At 47.1% G+C, this 20226-nt stretch overlaps 1 long non-coding RNA gene across 1 annotated transcript in view; it reads left to right on the top strand.

The window, feature by feature from the left end:
* Nucleotides 1-18339, top strand: part of LOC137217930 (uncharacterized) — a 393134-nt gene extending 374795 nt beyond the window's left edge. The window contains exon 3 of the long non-coding RNA XR_010940321.1: nt 18248-18339. This is a non-coding gene — a long non-coding RNA (uncharacterized lncRNA). The remainder of the gene's footprint in view (nt 1-18247) is intronic.
* The last annotated feature ends 1887 nt before the right edge of the window (nt 18340-20226 follow it).

Genomic DNA, 20226 nt, shown 5'->3' with positions numbered 1-20226 from the left:
TGACTGATGCGAAGTGATATCTTTTGTAGTATTGATTTCCAGTGCCCACCTGTTTGGTTGGCTAAAAAAGTGTATGCCCTTTTCTTGAATATATACAGAAAAAAACGCATACAGCCTTTTTGGCCAACTGCAATGTTGGCAATGTTCAGCCCCTTTTCTTGTGCTTAATGGCGAGTCCTTTCTACCTCCTCAAATCCCTTTCCTGCCATTCTCCCTTGCTTACCAATCCTTTTCTCTGACTTTCCTCAAGACATTTTTCAGTGATAGATATTTTCAACTCTGCAGTTTCGTGAATTTTACTGCCCCTGAGTTCCATTGTTCAACTTGTGTTTATGGGAACTGGCCACAAAGCAGTGGGATTTCCTCAAGCCCTATACTGTTTCCATGGGCAACCCTAGCCTTTGGTCAATTCGTCTTCCTGATTGGAAATTAGAGTGACATGTGCCTGTCTGAACACCTAGGACTTGTCTCTCATTGTTCCTCATCCTTCCGCTTCATCCTCTGGACAAATTCTAAACTGTACGCAACAGGATGTTGACAGTGTTGACATCTCCAAGTGGGGAGACTGTTAGTAAAGACGCTGGAGGGGTGAACCCGAGCACCAGGAGATGAGGAGATGAGATGCCTTTTCCAAACTCTTCCCGATCAGACGGTATACCATCCTCTGGGTGTGACAGACATGTTTTAGCAGTAGGAAGAGTCCCATTCATGTAAGGAGAACACCAGGGCTTTTTCAAAATCAGTGTCTCCCCGAAACCCAAACTGGGGAATTTTTTAAGCTACGGCTACACATATGTTCATTAAGGGCCTTGGGAAGTAGGCAGAGTCCAAACTTTAGATGATTGAAGTCTTCAGGGTCAGAGGCACTCACCACCGGCTTCCCTTAGGTTACACTTTAACTGTCATTGATAGATGATGTCAATAAAAATATCTATTCTTTTTCCGATTATTTCCCCTTATAGGTTATTGCAAAATATTGAGTGTAGTTCCCTGTGCTATACAGTGGTTCCTTGTTGATGATCTATTTTATACATAGCAGTGTGTATGTGTTAATTCCAAACTGTTAATTTATCCCTCCTCCTACCTTTCCCCTTTGGTAATAATAAATTATAAGATTTTATACTTCTCAGAAATGGGGGAGCTGAAAGAGAGGTATCATTTTCAATGGAAAAGCATTTAAAACAAGATTGAAGCTTTAACCAAGATTATTAGATGTACATCCTTGGAAAGAAATCACTTCATTTCTCTAATATTGACCTGACAAATAAGACAAACCTTTTCACTGAACTTGCTTATAATAAAGTGATGGAAATATCAAATGGAAGTGTTAGAAACATCTTATTTTACCCGAGCCTTATAAACTGTTCTATGTTAACTACAGTTTGGCTCACACATCTGTTCATTGAAGTTACAATAGTCTCAATTTCTGTTACTGATCCTCCAGAGTGGACCCCAACAAGTGTCCCCCTGCCCAGTGTCATTGCGGCCAACAGATCGAGACTGAGTTTGGTTCACAAGCAAAGGAAACTTTATATTTTAAACAGAATGGAGAGGTGAGAGCATGCACTACCCCGTGGGCTGTGGGCTGGGCTGCTGTGTAGAGATCCTGTCAGAGTCAGTGGGAGGGAGGGGATGGAGCACTCGAGGGTCGGGTTGGCTGCAGCTCAGGCTCTATATCTCGGAGTCTGCACTGGGCCCCAGGAGTTGAGGTGTCGACCCAGCCATTCTGCACTAGGAAATCTGGTCTGAAGTGCCGGGTGTGGAACCTCTGCATGCGGGACCCTAGGAGCACGTGAAATTAGACAAAGCACAAAGGATAAAAAAGGTCAGACTTGACTTTATTGCCCAGATTCTATTTTTATCTCCCAGGGATTTTTAATGGGCTTTGCTGGGGACAAACCCCTCCTCTGCCTTTTGTCCCGTTCCTCATTCTTGGAGTGCTGAGGGTGCAGACCCTTCTTCTGTAACTGCTGAGTGCTGAGTTGGGAGCCCTCATACCAGGGGACGAGGGTCAGAACTTCTCCCCAGCAGCCTCCAGGTGACGTTGATTGGCCCCAGGACCCCTGCCTCCCTGCTCGTCCGCCTGAGCACCAGCATTGGAAGTGTTATAGATTCTAATGACCTTTAAGGGCCCAGGAAAGAGATGTGCAGAGACGCTGTGGGGGCCGGTTTCACCCCGCCCCACATTTGTTCGGCCACCTTAGGCTGACCGTTTCTGCCAGCCTAGATGCTCTGACCAGTAGTCTGCTCTTTCTTCAATTAGGCCCCTGAATTAATGTAAAAACAGCACCAGGTGTCAGAGCCCTGCCCGCTCAACTCCCAGACAGTCCAGGGTCAGTGGTGATCAAGGACCATGATGGCCACTGAGTCAACAGCCTTTTGAAGTAAACAGGAGTCCAGCCGGTCTTATTGGCCACCATCATCACGGTGTCTGTAGGCTTTTCTATGGTGACAGTGTGATATACGTTTCCCCCGCCAAGATTATTAGCTCCCCTCCGGGTGCAGTAAGTCCTGCAAGCAGTAGTCTACTCCTTCGGGACACACTATTGTTGTTTTTATGAGAGAAACTCCAGGTCAAGTGATGTTCACACGAGTCGTCATGGTGCCCTGTTGCCCCCGGTTACCTCTCTGGATGTTGGAGTTGGAGGGCCTCCTCACTCGAGGTCGGTGTGCCCACGGAGCGAACCCTGCAACTTCAGGGCATGGTTGGTGATTAGGATCACCACGTGGGGTCCTTTTCCCTTAGGAGGGAGGTGGCCTTTTGGGCTGCTGATTTCCAGGTTTTTAGATACCGCCAGTATCTTGGCCAGATGTGGCAGTGGGCCAAGCCCCTTGGTGACTGTAGTTTATCCTACCTGGATGGCATTCTTGTGTTGTTCCATTTCAAGTGGTCCCAGTTTTTGCACTAATTCTCCAATGGCGACTCACCTTTCACCGGGAATGGAAAGGTCAAAGGGTTTAGCTCAATTAGGGAGTTCCAGGGCAAGGGTCTGAATTGACTGCTCTTTCCATTCTTGAAAGGCCACTTCTGGATTCTGTTCAAAAGGATCATCATCTTTTCCCTTCAGTGTTTCATATAGAGGCCCAGCTAGTAGACTGTAGTTAGGGATCCAGAAGCAGCAAACCCTGGCCTCCCCAGGAACCCCTAAGCTGTCTTCTAGTTTTAGAAAGGGGTAAGGCTGCAAATGGTTTCTTCCCTTTCCTGGGATGGGCTTCTCCGACCTTCTGTGAGAATGAAGCCCAGGCAGGTCACCGCAGTCTGTGATATTTGAGCTTTTTCTTGGACAACTTCTATCCTTTATTGGCTTGGTAGTTCAGAGGCCTCCTTAGTAGGGCTGGTGATCAGAATGTCGTCTGCATATTGAAGGAGGGTTTCCTTTTCCAGAGGTAGAACTTTTCGGTCTTTAGCTAAGCTTTCCCCAAAGATGGTGTGGGAATTTTTGAACCCTTGGGGCAAGACGGCCCGGAAGTATTGTTTTAGTTGTATGTTGAGTCCTGCCACTCACAAGCCAAAATTTCTTGTGACTCTGGGACTAATGGAATACAAAAGAAGGCATCATTGAAGACTAATACAGAATACCATGTCCTGGTGGTTGGTAGAATGACCAGCAGGGTGTAGGAAATGGAGCAACTGGAGGTATATCCTCGGTGGCTTCACTGACTGTCCTGACATCCTTTACCAGGTCCCCAGCAGCCCATGGGGCTCTCGTGGTCAGGCCAATCCCAGGATATGGAGCTCTCCTGGGCAGGTACCCCACCCCCAACCCAGCCCACGGGGCTCTCGTTGTCAGGCCTCTCCCAGGATACAGAGCTACCCTTGCAGGTACCGTGGCAGGGCTGGGCACACAAGAACCGTGCACATAGCCCTCATTGAAGAGCACCCCCATCTCACCTGTTGCTCAGAGCTGACACAGAGCACCTCAGAGCAGGACTTGAACTAACAAACAGCAGCTCCGACAGGTCTGTGACCCTGGGCATCACTCTGTGTGGCCTCCCTCCACCTGGTCTTCCAGAGACTTCCACTGCACCTGGGACACCAGGTCTCTGTCTCCAACCACCACCCACCCCTCCTCTCCCTGACTCCTGGGTTCCTCTCATTAGGAGAGGGTTTTCTTGAAGTTGTCTCCCACTCATGGGCCAGATAAAATGATTAGAAAACAAGCAAAGCTGCAGCCCCTTGTCTATCCTGACTCTCAGGAGCCCACACCTGTTCCTTGGACCTGGCCGGTTCAGCAAGTTCCATTTTCTGCAACTGTGAGCCCCTGAGGGGTGATGATTGGCTGACCTGGGCAGCCTTACCGTGCCGGCCAGCCCTCCCCAGGTGTGCCTGGGTTGAGATCAATATAAATACCACTCCAGGCAACAAGAGCCCCTGCAGCTGTGCCTGACGCCATTTTCTCTGCCCTGTCAGCAGTCTCGGGGCTGGGCTGGTGGGAAGGAGTGAGAGGCCACGGCTTTGTGGGTGGCCCAGTGTGAGTGGGGCTCTGCTGGACTTTCTGCAGCAGTTGCCAGGCTGCCACCTGCTAAAGAAGAGGATGTGTCACCCATACCTGCTGCTGGAATTTCTCCCTGGGCAGAGGTGAGGAAGGAAAAAAGCAGTGGGGGCAGGGACAGGACGGGTATCTCAGGCAGGGAAATGGAAATCTTCCAGAAGAGCACCCAGGGCCAGGACCATCCTGGCTGGCCTGCAGGCACCAAGTCAGCTGGCATGCTGTCACTCGTGTGGCTCCATGGCCCTTCCTCTAGGCTTTCAAGTCCTTGTATATATTCAGGTGTTTTACCTGGGAAGGGTGGGAACAGTTCAGCAGCAACTGGCCTGGGGCTCAGCTCACGTTCACTCACAGATGCCTCGGCACGGTGCCCCAGCTTTGCAATGAGGACGCTTGTTGTGTGGGGGCTGCTGGCTGAATGGGAGACGATTCCCCACCACTGACCAACTTCAGAATTATTTACAACTGGAGCAAGTGCCCTGCTACGGTTTTCCTCTGAGTAACTGGTGGGTTCTGTTTTTTTTTTCTCTTTTTCGTTTTTGGTTCAAGGTAGATTTTATTCCTCTTTTTTGTATTTACAGATATAAGCATGGAAATAATTTATTCATATAAATACATGTATGTGAAGGGAATAATTGTTTTTTCTGTTTTATTTTTTAAATTTTATTTCTTTTTAATTTTGAATTTTATTTTATATTTTTATACAGCAGGTTCTTATTGGTTATCTATTTTATACATATAAATGTTTACATGCCAATCCCAATCTCTCAACTCCTCCCACCACCACCCCCCCAAGAGCTTTCCCCCCTTGTTGTCCATACGATTGTTGTCTACATCTGTTGCTCTATTTATGCCTTGCAAAACGGTTAATCTGTACAGTTTTTCTAGGTTCCACATATATGCATGAATATACAAGATTTGTTTTTCTCTTTCTGACTTACTTCACTCTGTATGACAGTCTCTAGATCCATCGACGTCTCTACAAATGACCCAATTTCATTCCTTTCATGGCTTAGTAATATTCCATTTTATATATGTACCACATCTTTATGCATTCGTCTGTCTGTGGGCATTTAGGTTGCTTCCATTACCTCGATATTGTAAATAGTGATGCAATGAACATTGCGGTGAATGTCTCTTTTTGATTTATGGTTTTGTCTGGGTATATGTCCAGTACTGGGATTGCTGTATCATATGGTAATTCTATTATTAGTTTCTTAAGAAACTCCATATTGTTCTCCATAGTGACTGTATCAATTTATATGCCCAACAATAGTGGAAGAGGCTTCCTTTTCCCCACACCCTTTCCAGCATTTGTTGTTTGTAGATTTTCAGATGATGCCCATTCTAACAGGTGTGAGGTGATACCTCATTGTTGAGTCCATTTCGTTGAGCAAGGGGTAGGTCCTGTCTATTACATATTTGGCTTATGGAACGGTATCTGTGCTAATTTCAGTCTCTGGTTTTATGCAGCACCCCAAATCACCTTTCCCCTTAAGCAAGCATAAGTTGGTTTTCTAAACTTGAGACCCTGTTCTGTTTTGTAATTCAGTTCATGTGTCGCCAAGTTTACATTCCGTGCATTAGTGATATCTTATGATGTTTCTTTTTCTGTGTGACTTATTTCACTTAGAATCATCGTGCCCCAATCCACTCATTATGCTGGTACAGGCCTGGTGACACAGATTTCATTGCTGAGTGGTATTCTGTTGTACGTTAAGTACCACAACTTCTTTATCAATTATTTGCTCTCTGGGATACTTAACTTGTACCGTAGAAGAGGTTCCTGTAAACAGAGCCGTCCCAAATTTTGGGGTGGCTGTGTCTTTTTGATTTTAATTTCCCTAAGCTATAGGACCATAAGTGGAAATGCCCTAGACTCTGTTGCTTTGTTTTTCAGATGTATCAGGAAACACCATACACTTCTCCAGAGTGGCTGTTGGCAATTTACATCCCGCCCATCAGCATAACAAGGCTCCTTTATCCCCATGGCCTGTCTTGCCTTTCTGCATTTTACACTTTTTTCAGATGGCCCTTTAGACCGGGGGGAAGTAACACTTCATAGTAGTTCGGATTTCCATTGCAAGCTTGCTTGGTTTGCCAAAAAGGGCATATGTGTCTTTTCCTGAATATATTCAGGAACAAACTCATACGCCCTTTTTTGCCAAGTGCAGCATTGTCGATGTTCTGCCTCTTTTCCTATGCTTCAAATGCAAATCCAGTCTACCTCCTGAAATCGGTTTCCTGAAATTCTGCCCCGCTTTCAAGTCCTCTTCGCAGCCTTACTTCAATATATTTTTGGACGTTATCTGTCATTTATAACTCTGCAGGTTTGTGAATTACAGGGCCCCTGAGCTCCTTTCTTCAACTCGCTTTCTTGTGAGCTGGCCGCAAACCCGCAAGACTGCTTCAGGCCCTAATCTGCTTCTGGCAGGGCATGCTGAGCCTTTGGTTAATTCCTCTTCCTGGTGGGAAATGAGTGTTAAATATGCCCGTCCAGACACCTACCTCACTCTCAACCCCTTGGTGATGTGGGTCCTCTGGTTTGTGGCCACCTTTATGGGTTCCTCACCTTTCGATGATGTGGCCCCACTAGTGTGAGGACACTCCTGCCTGGTTCTCATCCACGTGGTTATGTGGACCCCCTGGTGAGAGTCTGTTCCTGGCTGTGTTCCTCACCCTTCTGTGAGGGAGACCCTCTGCTGATAGGTCACTCCTGCATGGCTGGCACACATTGCCTTGCTGAAGTCAGCCGTGTGGTGGCAGTTGGAGCGTGCTGGGAATCTCCTCCCCCCGGTGATGAGGGCCCTCTTGCGTCAGGCCCTAACTGCTGGGCTCCCCACATTTTGTGATGTGCGCCCAGTGGTGCGAGGACACTCCAGCCAGGTTCACATCCCCATTGGGATATGGGCCTTCTGCTCTGAGGTCCCAACGCCTGGGTTGCTCACAGTTTCATGATGTGGGCTCTCTGCTGTTAGTTCACTCCTGCCTGCATCCCATAGCTTCTGTGTTCTTGGCCGCCTGCTGGGAGGTTCCAACTGCTGGATTCCTCACCTTTCTTATTCTTTGGGCCCTCTGTTTTTAGGCTATTCCTGCCTGCCTCACTCCCATTCCCTTTGTGATATGTGTCCTCTGATTTGAGGTCACATGTGCTGGGTTCCGCACCTTTCGATGATGTGGCCCCACTGGAGGGAAGACAGTCCTGACTTGTTCCCATCCCCTTGCTGATGTGGGCCCTCAGGTGAGAGTCTGATCCTGGCTGGGTTCCTCACCCATCTGTGAGGTGGGCCCTCTACGATCAGGTAACTCTTGCATGGCTTGCTCACCTCGCCTTGTTGACATGAGCCCTCTGGTGGCACTTGGACCCTGCTGGGAGCCTCCTCACCTCTGTGATGAGGGCCCCCTGACGTCAGGCCCTAACTGCTGGGCTCCCCAACTTTTCTTAGTGAGCCCAGTGATGCTCGGGCACTCCTCTTAGGTTCCCATCTCCATAGAGATGTGGTCCTTCTGCTCTGAGGTTAAAACGGCTAGGTTGATCACAATTTCATGATGTGGGCTCTCTGGTGTTAGTTCACTGTGGCCTGGATCCCATAGCCTCTGTGCTCTGGGCCGCCTGCTGGGAGGTTCCAACTGCTCGATTCCTCAACTTTTGTATTCTATGGGTCCTGTGTTGTGATGCTCCTCCTGCCTGCCTCACTCGCAACCCCTTCGTGATGTGGGTCCTCTGGTTTGAGGCCACATGTGCTGGGTTCCGCAACTTTCAATGATGTGACCCCACTGGTGTGAGGACACTCCTGCCTGGTTCCCATCCCCTTGGTGATGTGGGTCTTCTGGTGACAGTCTTATCCTGGCTGGGTTCCTCACTCTTCTGTGAGGTAGGCCCTCTGCTGTGAGGTCAATCTTGCCTGACTTGCACAAATCACCTTGGCGACGTGGGCCCTCTGTTGGCACATGGAACCTGCTGAGAACCTCCTGCTCTCGGTGATGATGGCCCTCTAGCATCAGGCCCTAACTGCTGGGCTCCCCACGTTTTCTGATGTGAGCCCAGTGATGCCAGGACACTCCTGTTATGTTCCCATCCACATGGGGATGTGGGCTTTCTGCTCTGAGGTCCCAACGCCTGGGTTGCTCACAGTTTCATGATGTGGGCTCTCTGGTGTTAGTTCACTCCTGCCTGCATCCCATAGCTTCTGTGCTCTCGGCCGCCTGCTGGGAGGTTCCAAATGCTGGATTCCTCACCTTTTTTATTCTTTGGGCCCTCTGTTTTTAGGCTACTCCTACCTGCCTCACTCCCATCCCCTTTGTGATGTATGTCCTCTGATATGAGGCCGCATGTGCTGGGTTCCTCACCTTTCGATGATGTGGCCCCACTGGTGGGAGGACAGTCCTGACTGGTTCTCATCCCCTTGGTGTTGTGGGCCCCCTGGTGAGAGTCTCATCCTGCCTCGGTTCCTCACCCTTCTGTGAGATAGGCCCTCTGCTGTGAGGTCACTACTGCCTGGCTGGCACATGCCACCTTGTAGACGTGGGCCCTCTGTTGGCAGTTGGAACCTGCTGGGAGTCTCCTCCCCTCAGTTATGAGGGCCCCCTGGCGTCAGGCCCTAACTGCTGGGCTCCTAACATTTTCTGATATGTGCTAAGTGGTGCAAAGCCACTCCTGCCAGGTTCCCATCCCAATGGGGATGTGGGCCTTCTGTTCTGAGGTCCCAACGGCTGGGCTGCTCACAGGTTCATGATGTGGGCCCTCTGCTGTGAGTTCACTGCGGCCTGGATCCCATAGCCTCGGTGCTCTGGGCTGCTTGCTGGGAGGTTCCAACTGCTGGATTCCTCAACTTTTATATTCTATGGACCCTGTGTTGTGAGGCCGGTCCTGCCAGCCTCATTCCGAACCCCTTGGTGATGTGGTTCCTCTGGTTTGAGGCTACATGTGCTGGGATCCTCACCTTTCGATGATGTTGTCTCACTGGTGTGCGGACACTCCTGCCTGGTTCCCATCCCCTTGGTGATGTGGGCCCTCTGGTGAGAGTCTGATCCTGGCTGTGTTCCTCACCCTTCTGTGAGGTGGGCCCTCTGCTGTGAGGTCACTCCTGCCGGCCTGGCACACATCGCCTTGGCGACGTTGGCCCTCTGGTGGCAGCTGGAGCCTGCTGGGAGCCTCCTCCCCTCGGTGATGAGTGCCCTCTAGAGTCAGGCCCTAACTTCTGAGTACCCCACGTTTTCTGATGTGAGCCCAGTGATGCCAGGACACTCCTGTCATGTTCCCATCACCATGGGGATGTGGGCCTTCTGCTCTGAGGTCCCAATGTCTGGGTTGCTCACAGTTTCATGATGTGGGCTGTCTGGTGTTAGTTCACTCCGACCTGGATCCCCTAGCCTCTGTGCTCTGGGCCGCCTGCTGGGAGGTTCCAACTGCTGGATTCCTCACCTTTCTTATTTTTGGGCCCTCTGTTGTGAGGCTCCTCCTGCCTGCCTCACTCCCAGCCCCTTGGTGATGGGTGTCCTATGGTTTGAAGCCACATGTTCTGGGTTCCTCACCTTTAGATGATGTGGCCCTACTCATGTGAGGATACTCCTGCCTGGTTCCAATCCATTTGGTGATGTGGGCCCTCTGGTGTGAGTCTGATCCTGACTGGGTTCGTCACACTTCTCTGAGGTGGGCCCTCTGCTGTGAGATCATTCGTGCCTGGTTGGCACACATCGCCTTGGTGACGTCAGCCCTCTGGTGGCAGTTGGAGCCTGCTGGGAGCCTCCTTCCCTTGGTGATGAGGGTCCTCTGGCGTCAGGCCCTAACTGCTGGTCGGCCAAAATTTTCTGATATGTTCTCAGTGGTGCGAGGACACTCCTACCAGATTTCCATCCCCATGGGGATGTGGGCCTCCTGCTCTGAGGTCCCAATGGCTGGGTTGCTCAGTTTCATGACATGGGCCCTCTTCTGTGAGTTCACTGTGGCCTGGATCCCATAGCCTCGGTGCTCTGGGCCGCCTGCTGGGAGGTTCCAACTGCTGGATTCCTCACTTTTTTATTCTATGGGCCCAGTGTTGTGAGGCTACTCCTGCCTGCCTCACTCCGAGGCCCTTGGTGATGTGGGTCCTCTGGTTTGAGGACACATGTGCTGAGTACCTCACCTTTCAATGATGTGGCCCCACTGGTGTGAAGACACTCCTGCCTGGTTCCCATCCCCTTGGTGATGTGGGCCCTCTGGTGAGAGTCTGATGTTGGCTGGGTTTCTCACCCTTCTGTGAGGTGGGACCTCTGCTGTGAGGTAACTCCTGCCTGGCTTGCTCACGTTGCCTTGGCAACGTGAGCCCTAGGTGGCAGTTGGAGCCTGCTGGGAATCTCCTCCCCTCAGTTATGAGAGCTCTGGATAAAACACATATGCCCTTTTTTGCCAAGTGCATTATTTTCCAAGTTCTGTCTCTTTTCCTATGTTTTAAGAGCGACTCCCGTGTACCTTCTGAAATCGGTTTCCAGCAATTCTACCCCACATTCAAGTCCTCTTCACAGCCTAACTTCAGTATAATTTTGGATGATAGCTGTCATTTATAACTCTGCAGGTTTGTGAATTACAGTGCCCCTGAGCTCCATTCTTCAACTCGCTTTCTTGTGAGCCTGCCACAAAACCGCAGGATCTCTTCAGGTCCTAATCTAGTTCCAGCACGGCACGTAGAAACTTTGATTCATTCGTCTTCCTGGTGGGAAATGAGAGTTAAATTTGCCCGTCCAGAAACCTACAGATAGTCTCCCATTGCTTCTCCTTATTCCTGTTCATCTTCCGCAGAAATTGCAAACTGGGCCAAGCAGGAGGTTAAAGGCACTGACTCTCCAAGTGGGGAGAGTTTTAGTAAAGCGTCTGGTATGTTGCATCCGAGTACCAGGGGACGAAAACTGAGACACATTTGAACACGTTTCCCGATCACACGGTGGATCATACTCTGGGTTCCACATGCATGTTTTAGCTGAAGGAAGAATCCCTTAAACCTGGAGAGTTGAGACCCATGGAATGGGTACCATGCAATATGACCTCAAGGGGTCTGCATTTGCTCACCGAACCTCACCAATCCTATCACTGCTGCGTTTATGCCACTGTACACATGCTTGATTCTCTTTCGGAGACATAGAAATCCATAGGTTTAAAGATTCTTACTAGTCAGGTATATTCTTAGGCGTTTAATATGGGGTGTAGAGTCCACTTCGTTGAGCAAGGAGTAGCTCTTGTCTATTACATATTTGGCTTATGGAACGGTATCTGTGCTAATTTCAATCTCTGGTTTTATGCAGCACCCCAACTCACCTTTCCCCTTGAGCAAGCATAAGTTGGTTTTCTACATTTGAGACCCTGTTCTGTTTTGTAATTCAGTTCCTGTGTAGCCAAGTTTACATTCCGTATAGTAGTGATATCTTATGATGTTTCTTTTTCTCTGTGACTTATTTCACTTAGAATCATCGTACCTGAATCAACTCATTATGCTGCTACGGGCCTGATGACATAGATTTCATTGCTGAGTGATATTGCATTGTACGTAAGTACCACAACTTCTTTATCCATTTTTCGCTTTCTGTGATATTGAACTTGTACTGTAAACGAGGTTCTTGTAAACACAGCCGTCCCAAACTTTGGGGTGCCTATGTCTTTTTGATTTTAATTTCCCTAAGCTATAGGACCATAAGTGGAAGTGCCCTAGGCTCTGTTGCTTTGTTTTGTAGATGTTTCAGGAAACACCATACACTTCTCCAGAGTGGCTGTTGGCAATTTACATCCCGCCCATCAGCATAACAATGCTCCCAGTTCTCCATGGCCTGTCCTGCCTTTCTGGATTTTACACTTTTTTCAGATGGCCCTTTTGACCGGGGGGCAGTGAGACTTCATTGTACTGCAGATTTCCTTTGCAAGCTTGCTTGGTTGGCCAAAAAGGGCGTATGCGTTTTTTCCTGAATATATTCAGGAAAAAACGCATACGCCCTTTTTGGCCAAGTGCATCATTGTGGACGTTCTGCCTCTTTTCCTATGCTTTACATGCAATTCCACTCTACCTCCTGAAATCGGTTTCCTGCAATTCTGCCCCGCTTTCAAGTCCTCTTGGCAGCCTTACTTCAATATATTTTTGGATGATAGCTGTCATTTATAACTCTGCAGGTTTGTGAATGACAGTGCCCCTGAGCTCCTTTCTTCAACTCGCTTTCTTGTGAGCTGGCCGCAACACCGCAGCATTGCTTCAGGCCCTAGTGTGGTTCCGGCATGGCACACTGAGCCTTTGGTTAATTCCTCTTCCTGGTGGGAAATGAGAGTTAAATTTGCCCGTCCAGACACCTCCAGCTAGTCAATCATTGGTTCTCCCTATTCCTGTTCATTTTCCGCAGAAATTGCAAACTTGGCCAAACAGGAGGTTAAAGCCACTGACTCTCCAAGTGGGGAGAGTGTTAGTAAAGCCTCTGGAATGTTGCACCCGAGTACCAGGGGACGAAAACTGAGACACATTTGAACACGTTTCCCGATCACACGGTGGATCATACTCTGGGTTCCACATGCATGTTTTAGCTGAAGGAAGAATCCCTTAAACCTGGAGAGTTGAGACCCATGGAATGGGTACCATGCAATATGACCTCAAAGGGTCTGCATTTGCTCACCGAACCTCACCAATCCTATCACTGCTGCATTTATGCCGCTGTACACACGCTTGATTCTCTTTCGGAGACATATAAATCCATAGGTTTTAAGATTCTTACTTGTCAGGTATATTCTTAGGCGCTTAATATGGGGTGAAGAGTCCACTTCATTGAGCAAGGAGTAGCTCTTGTCTATTACATATTTGGCTTATGGAACGGTATCTGTGCTAATTTCAATCTCTGGTTTTATGCAGCACCCCAACTCACCTTTCCCCTTAAGCAAACATAAGTTGGTTTTCTACATTTGAGACCCTGTTCTGTTTTGTAATTCAGTTTCTGTGTAGCCAAGTTTACATTCTGTGTAGTAGTGATATCTTATGATGTTTCTTTTTCTGTGTGACTTATTTCACTTAGAATCATCGTACCTGAATCCACTCATTATGCTGCTACGGGCCTGATGATATAGATTTCATTGCTGAGTGATATTGCATTGTACGTAAGTACCACAAATTCTTTATCCATTTTTCACTTTCTGTGTTATTGAACTTGTACCGTAAACGAGGTTCTTGTAAATAGAGCCGTCCCAAACTTTGGGGTGGCTGTGTCTTTTTTATTTTAATTTCCCTAAGCTATAGGACCATAAGTGGAAGTGCCCTAGGCTCTGTTGCTTTGTTTTTTAGATGTTTCAGGAAACACCATACACTTCTCCAGAGTGGCTGTTGGCAATTTACATCCCGCCCATCAGCATAACAAGGCTCCCAATTCTCCATGGCCTGTCCTGCCTTTCTGGATTTTACACTTTTTTCAGATGGCCCTTTTGACCGGGGGGCAGTGAGACTTCATTGTAGTGCAGATTTCCTTTGCAAGCTTGCTTGGTTGGCCAAAAAGGGCGTATGCGTTTTTTCCTGAATATATTCAGGAAAAAACGCATACGCCCTTTTTGGCCAAGTGCATCATTGTGGACGTTCTGCCTCTTTTCCTATGCTTTACATGCAATTCCAGTCTACCTCCTGAAACCGGTTTCCTGCAATTCTGCCCCGCTTTCAAGTCCTCTTGGCAGCCTTACTTCAATATATTTTTGGACGATAGCTGTCATTTTTAACTCTGCAGGTTTGTGAATTACAGTGTCCCTGAGCTCCTTTCTTCAACTCGCTTTCTTGTGAGCTGGCCGCAACACCGCAGGATTGCTTCAGGCCCTAGTGTGGTTCCGGCATGGCACGCTGAGCCTTTGGTTAATTCCTCTTCCTGGTGGGAAATGAGAGTTAAATTTGCCCGTCCAGACACCTCCAGCTAGTCTCTCATTGGTTCTCCCTATTCCTGTTCATCTTCCACAGAAATTGCAAACTGGGCCAAACAGGAGGTTAAAGGCCCTGACTCTCCAGTTGGGGAGAGTGCTAGTAAAGCGTCTGGAATGTTGCACCCGAGTACCAGGGGACGAAACCTGAGACACATTTGAACACGTTTCCCAATCACACGGTGGATCATACTCTGGGTTCCACATGCATGTTTTAGCTGAAGGAAGAATCCCTTAAACCTGGAGAGTTGAGACCCATGGAATGGGTACCATGCAATATGACCTCAAAGGGTCTGCATTTGCTCACCGAACCTCACCAATCCTATCACTGCTGCGTTTATGCCGCTGTACACACGCTTGATTCTCTTTCGGAGACATAGAAATCCATAGGTTTTAAGATTCTTACTAGTCAGGTATATTCTTAGGCGTTTAATATGGGGTGTAGAGTCCACTTCGTTGAGCAAGGAGTAGCTCTTGTCTATTACATATTTGGCTTATGGAACGGTATCTGTGCTAATTTCAATCTCTGGTTTTATGCAGCACCCCAACTCAACTTTCCCCTTAAGCAAGCATAAGTTGGTTTTCTACATTTGAGACCCTGTTCTGTTTTGTAATTCAGTTCCTGTGTAGGAAAGTTTACATTCCGTGTAGTAGTGATATCTTATGATGTTTCTTTTTCTGTGTGACTTATTTCACTTAGAATCATCGTACCTGAATCCACTCATTATGCTGCTATGGGCCTGATGATATACATTTCATTGCTGAGTGATATTGCATTGTACGTAAGTACCACAACTTCTTTATCCATTTTTCACTTTCTGTGATATTGAACTTCTACTGTAAACGAGGTTCTTGTAAACAGAGCCGTCCCAAACTTTGGGGTGGCTGTGTCTTTTTGATTTTAATTTCCCTAAGCTATAGAACCGTAAGTGGAAGTGCCCTAGGCTCTGTTGCTTTGTTTTTTAGATGTTTCAGGAAACACCATACACTTCTCCAGAGTGGCTGTTGGCAATTTACATCCCGCCCATCAGCATAACAAGGCTCCAATTCTCCATGGCCTGTCCTGCCTTTCTGGATTTTACACTTTTTTCAGATGGCCCTTTTGACTGGGGGGCAGTGAGACTTCATTGTAATGCAGATTTCCATTGCAAGCTTGCTTGGTTGGCCAAAAAGTGCGTATGCGTTTTTTCCTGAATATATTCAGGAAAAAACGCATATGCCCTTTTTGGCCAAGTGCATCATTGTGGACGTTCTGCCTCTTTTCCTATGCTTTACATGCAATTCCAGTCTACCTCCTGAAGTCGGTTTCCTGCAATTCTGCCCCGCTTTCAAGTCCTCTTGGCCGCCTTACTTCAATATATTTTTGGACGATAGCTGTCATTTATAACTCTGCAGGTTTGTGAATTACAGTGCCTCTGAGCTCCTTTCTTCAACTCGCTTTCTTGTGAGCTGGCCGCAACACCGCAGCATTGCTTCAGGCCCTAGTGTCGTTCTGACATGGCACGCTGAGCCTTTGGTTAATTCCTCTTCCTGGTGGGAAATGAGAGTTAAATTTGCCCGTCCAGACACCTCCAGCTAGTCTCTCATTGGTTCTCCCTATTCCTGTTCATCTTCCACAGAAATTGCAAACTGGGCCAAACAGGAGGTTAAAGGCACTGACTCTCCAAGTGGGGAGAGTGTTAGTCAAGCGACTGGAATGTTGCTCCCGAGTACCAGGAGACAAAAACTGAGACACATTTGAAAACGTTTCCCGATCACACGGTGGATCATACTCTGGGATCCACATGCATGTTTTAGCTGAAGGAAGAATCCCTTAAACCTGGAGAGTTGAGACCCATGGAATGGGTACCATGCAATATGACTTCAAAGGGTCTGCATTTGCTCATCGAACCTCACCAGTTCTATCACTGCTGCGTTTATGCCACTGTACACACGCTTGATTCTCTTTTGGAGACATAGAAATCCATAGGTTTTAAGATTCTTACTAGTCAGGTATATTCTTAGGCGTTTAAAATGGAGTGTAGAGTCCACTTCGTTGAGCAAGGAGTAGCTCTTGTCTATTACATATTTGGCTTATGGAACGGTATCTGTGCTAATTTCAATCTCTGGTTTTATACAGCACCCCAACTCACCTTTCCCCTTAAGCAAGCATAAGTTGGTTTTCTACATTTGAGACCCTGTTCTGTTTTGTAATTCAGTTCCTGTGTAGCCAAGTTTACATTCCGTGTAGTAGTGATATCTTATGATGTTTCTTTTTCTGTGTGACTTATTTCACTTAGAATCATCGTACCTGAATCCACTCATTATGCTGCTACGGTCCTGATGATATAGATTTCATTGCTGAGTGATATTGCATTGTACGTAAGTACCACAACTTCTTTATCCATTTTTCACTTTCTGTGATATTGAACTTGTACTGTAAACGAGGTTCTTGTAAACAGAGCCGTCCCAAACTTTGGGGTGGCTGTGTCTTTTTGATTTTAATTTCCCTAAGCTATAGAACTGTAAGTGGAAGTGCCCTAGGCTCTGTTGCTTTGTTTTTTAGATGTTTCAGGAAACACCATACACTTCTCCAGAGTGGCTGTTGGCAATTTACATCCCGCCCATCAGCATAACAAGGCTCCCAATTCTCCATGGCCTGTCCTGCCTTTCTGGATTTTACACTTTTTTCAGATGGACCTATTGACCGGGGGGCAGTGAGACTTCATTGTAGTGCAGATTTCCTTTGCAAGCTTGCTTGGTTGGCCCAAAAGTGCGTATGCGTTTTTTCCTGAATATATTCAGGAAAAAACGCATACGCCCTTTTTGGCCAAGTGCATCATTGTGGACGTTCTGCCTCTTTTCCTATGCTTTACATGCAATTCCATTCTACCTCCTGAAATCGGTTTCCTGCAATTCTGCCCCGCTTTCAAGTCCTCTTGGCAGCCTTACTTCAGTATATTTTTGGACGATAGCTGTCATTTATAACTCTGCAGTTTTGTGAATTACAGTGCCTCTGAGCTCCTTTCTTCAACTCGCTTTCTTGTGAGCTGGCCGCAACACCGCAGCATTGCTTCAGGCGCTAGTGTGGTTCCGGCATGGCACGCTGAGCCTTTGGTTAATTCCTATTCCTGTTGGGAAATGAGAGTTAAATTTGCCCGAACAGGCACCTCTAGCTAGTCTCTCATTGGTTCTCCCTATTCCTGTTCATTTTCCGCAGAAATGGCAAACTGGTCCAAACAGGAGGTTAAAGGCACTGACTCTCCAAGTGGGGAGAGTTTTAGTAAAGTGACTGGAATGTTGCACCCGAGTACCAGGGGATGAAAAATGAGACACATTTCAACACGTTTCCCGATCACATGGTGGATCATACTCTGGGTTCCACATGCATGTTTTAGCTGAAGGAAGAATCCCTTAAACCTGGAGAGTTGAGACCCATGGAATGGGTACCATGCAATATGACCTCAAGGGGTCTGCATTTGCTCACCGAACCTCACCAATCCTATCACTGCTGCGTTTATGCCGCTGTACACATGCTTGATTCTCTTTCGGAGACATAGAAATCCATATGTTTTAAGATTCTTACTAGTCAGGTATATTATTAGGCGTTTAATATGGTGTGTAGAGTCCACTTCGTTGAGCAAGGAGTAGCTCTTGTCTATTACATATTTGGCTTATGGAACGGTATCTGTGCTAATTTCAATCTCTGGTTTTATGCAGCACCCCAACTCACCTTTCCCCTTAAGCAAGCATATGTTGGTTTTCTACATGTGAGACGCTGTTCTGTTTTGTAATTCAATTCCTCTGTAGCCAAGTTTACCTTCCGTGTATTAGGGATATCTTATGATGTTTCTTTTTCTGTGTGACTTATCTTACTTAGAATCATCATACCTGAATCCACTCATTATGCTGCTATGGGCCTGATGACATAGATTTCATTGCTGAGTGATATTGCATTGTACGTAAGTACCACAACTTCTTTATCTATTTTTCGCTTTCTGTGATATTGAACTTGTACCGTAAACGAGGTTCTTGTAAACAGAGCCGTCCGAAATTTTGGGGTCGCTGTGTCTTTTTGATTTTAATTTACCTAAGCTATAGGATCATAAGTGGAAGTGCCCTAGGCTCTGTTGCTTTGTTTTTTAGATGTTTCAGGAAACACCATACACTTCTCCAGAGTGGCTGTTGGCAATTTACATCCCGCACATCAGCATAACAAGGCTCCCAATTCTCCATGGCCTGTCCTGCCTTTCTGGATTTTACACTTTTTTCAGATGGCCCTATTGACCGGGGGGCAGTGAGACTTCATTGTAGTGCTGATTTCATTTGCAAGCTTGCTTGGTTGGCCCAAAAGTGCGTGTGCGTTTTTTCCTGAATATATTCAGGAAAAAACGCATACGCCCTTTTTGGCCAAGTGCATCATTGTGGACGTTCTGCCTCTTTTCCTATGCTTTGCATGCAATCCCAGTCTACCTCCTGAAATTGGTTTCCTGCAATTCTGCCCCGCTTTCAAGTCCTCTTGGCAGACTTACTTCAATATATTTTTGGACGATACCTGTCATTTATAACTCTGCAGGTTTGTGAATTAGAGTGCCCCTGAGCTCCTTTCTTCAACTCGCTTTCTTGTGAGCTGGCCGCAACACCGCAGCATTGCTTCAGGCCCTAGTGTGGTTCCAGCATGGCACGCTGAGCCTTTGGTTAATTCCTCTTCCTGGTGGGAAATGAGAGTTAAATTTGCCCGTCCAGACACCTCCAGCTAGTCACTCATTGGTTCTCCCTATTCCTGTTCATTTTCCGCAGAAATTGCAAACTTGGCCAAACAGGAGGTTAAAGCCACTGACTCTCCAAGTGGGGAGAGTGTTAGTAAAGCCTCTGGAATGTTGCACCCGAGTACCAGGGGACGAAAACTGAGACACATTTGAACACGTTTCCCGATCACACGGTGGATCATACTCTGGGTTCCACATGCATGTTTTAGCTGAAGGAAGAATCCCTTAAACCTGGAGAGTTGAGACCCATGGAATGGGTACCATGCAATATGACCTCAAAGGGTCTGCATTTGCTCACCGAACCTCACCAATCCTATCACTGCTGCGTTTATGCCACTGTACACACGCTTGATTCTCTTTTGGAGACATAGAAATCCATAGGTTTTAAGATTCTTACTAGTCAGGTATATTCTTAGGCGTTTAAAATGGAGTGTAGAGTCCACTTCGTTGAGCAAGGAGTAGCTCTTGTCTATTACATATTTGGCTTATGGAACGGTATCTGTGCTAATTTCAATCTCTGGTTTTATGCAGCACCCCAACTCACCTTTCCCCTTAAGCAAGCATAAGTTGGTTTTCTACATTTGAGACCCTGTTCTGTTTTGTAATTCAGTTCCTGTGTAGCCAAGTTTACATTCCGTGTAGTAGTGATATCTTATGATGTTTCTTTTTCTGTGTGACTTATTTCACTTAGAATCATCGTACCTGAATCCACTCATTATGCTGCTACGGTCCTGATGATATACATTTCATTGCTGAGTGATATTGCATTGTACGTAAGTACCACAACTTCTTTATCCATTTTTCACTTTCTGTGATATTGAACTTGTACTGTAAACGAGGTTCTTGTAAACAGAGCCGTCCCAAACTTTGGGGTGGCTGTGTCTTTTTGATTTTAATTTCCCTAAGCTATAGAACTGTAAGTGGAAGTGCCCTAGGCTCTGTTGCTTTGTTTTTTAGATGTTTCAGGAAACACCATACACTTCTCCAGAGTGGCTGTTGGCAATTTACATCCCGCCCATCAGCATAACAAGGCTCCCAATTCTCCATGGCCTGTCCTGCCTTTCTGGATTTTACACTTTTTTCAGATGGC

Source organism: Pseudorca crassidens (assembly GCF_039906515.1).
Source record: "Pseudorca crassidens isolate mPseCra1 chromosome 1 unlocalized genomic scaffold, mPseCra1.hap1 SUPER_1_unloc_1, whole genome shotgun sequence".
NCBI classification, from domain to species: domain Eukaryota; kingdom Metazoa; phylum Chordata; class Mammalia; order Artiodactyla; family Delphinidae; genus Pseudorca; species Pseudorca crassidens.
Note: the sequence above shows the minus strand (reverse complement) of the source record. Positions and strands in the feature narration are given on the sequence as shown.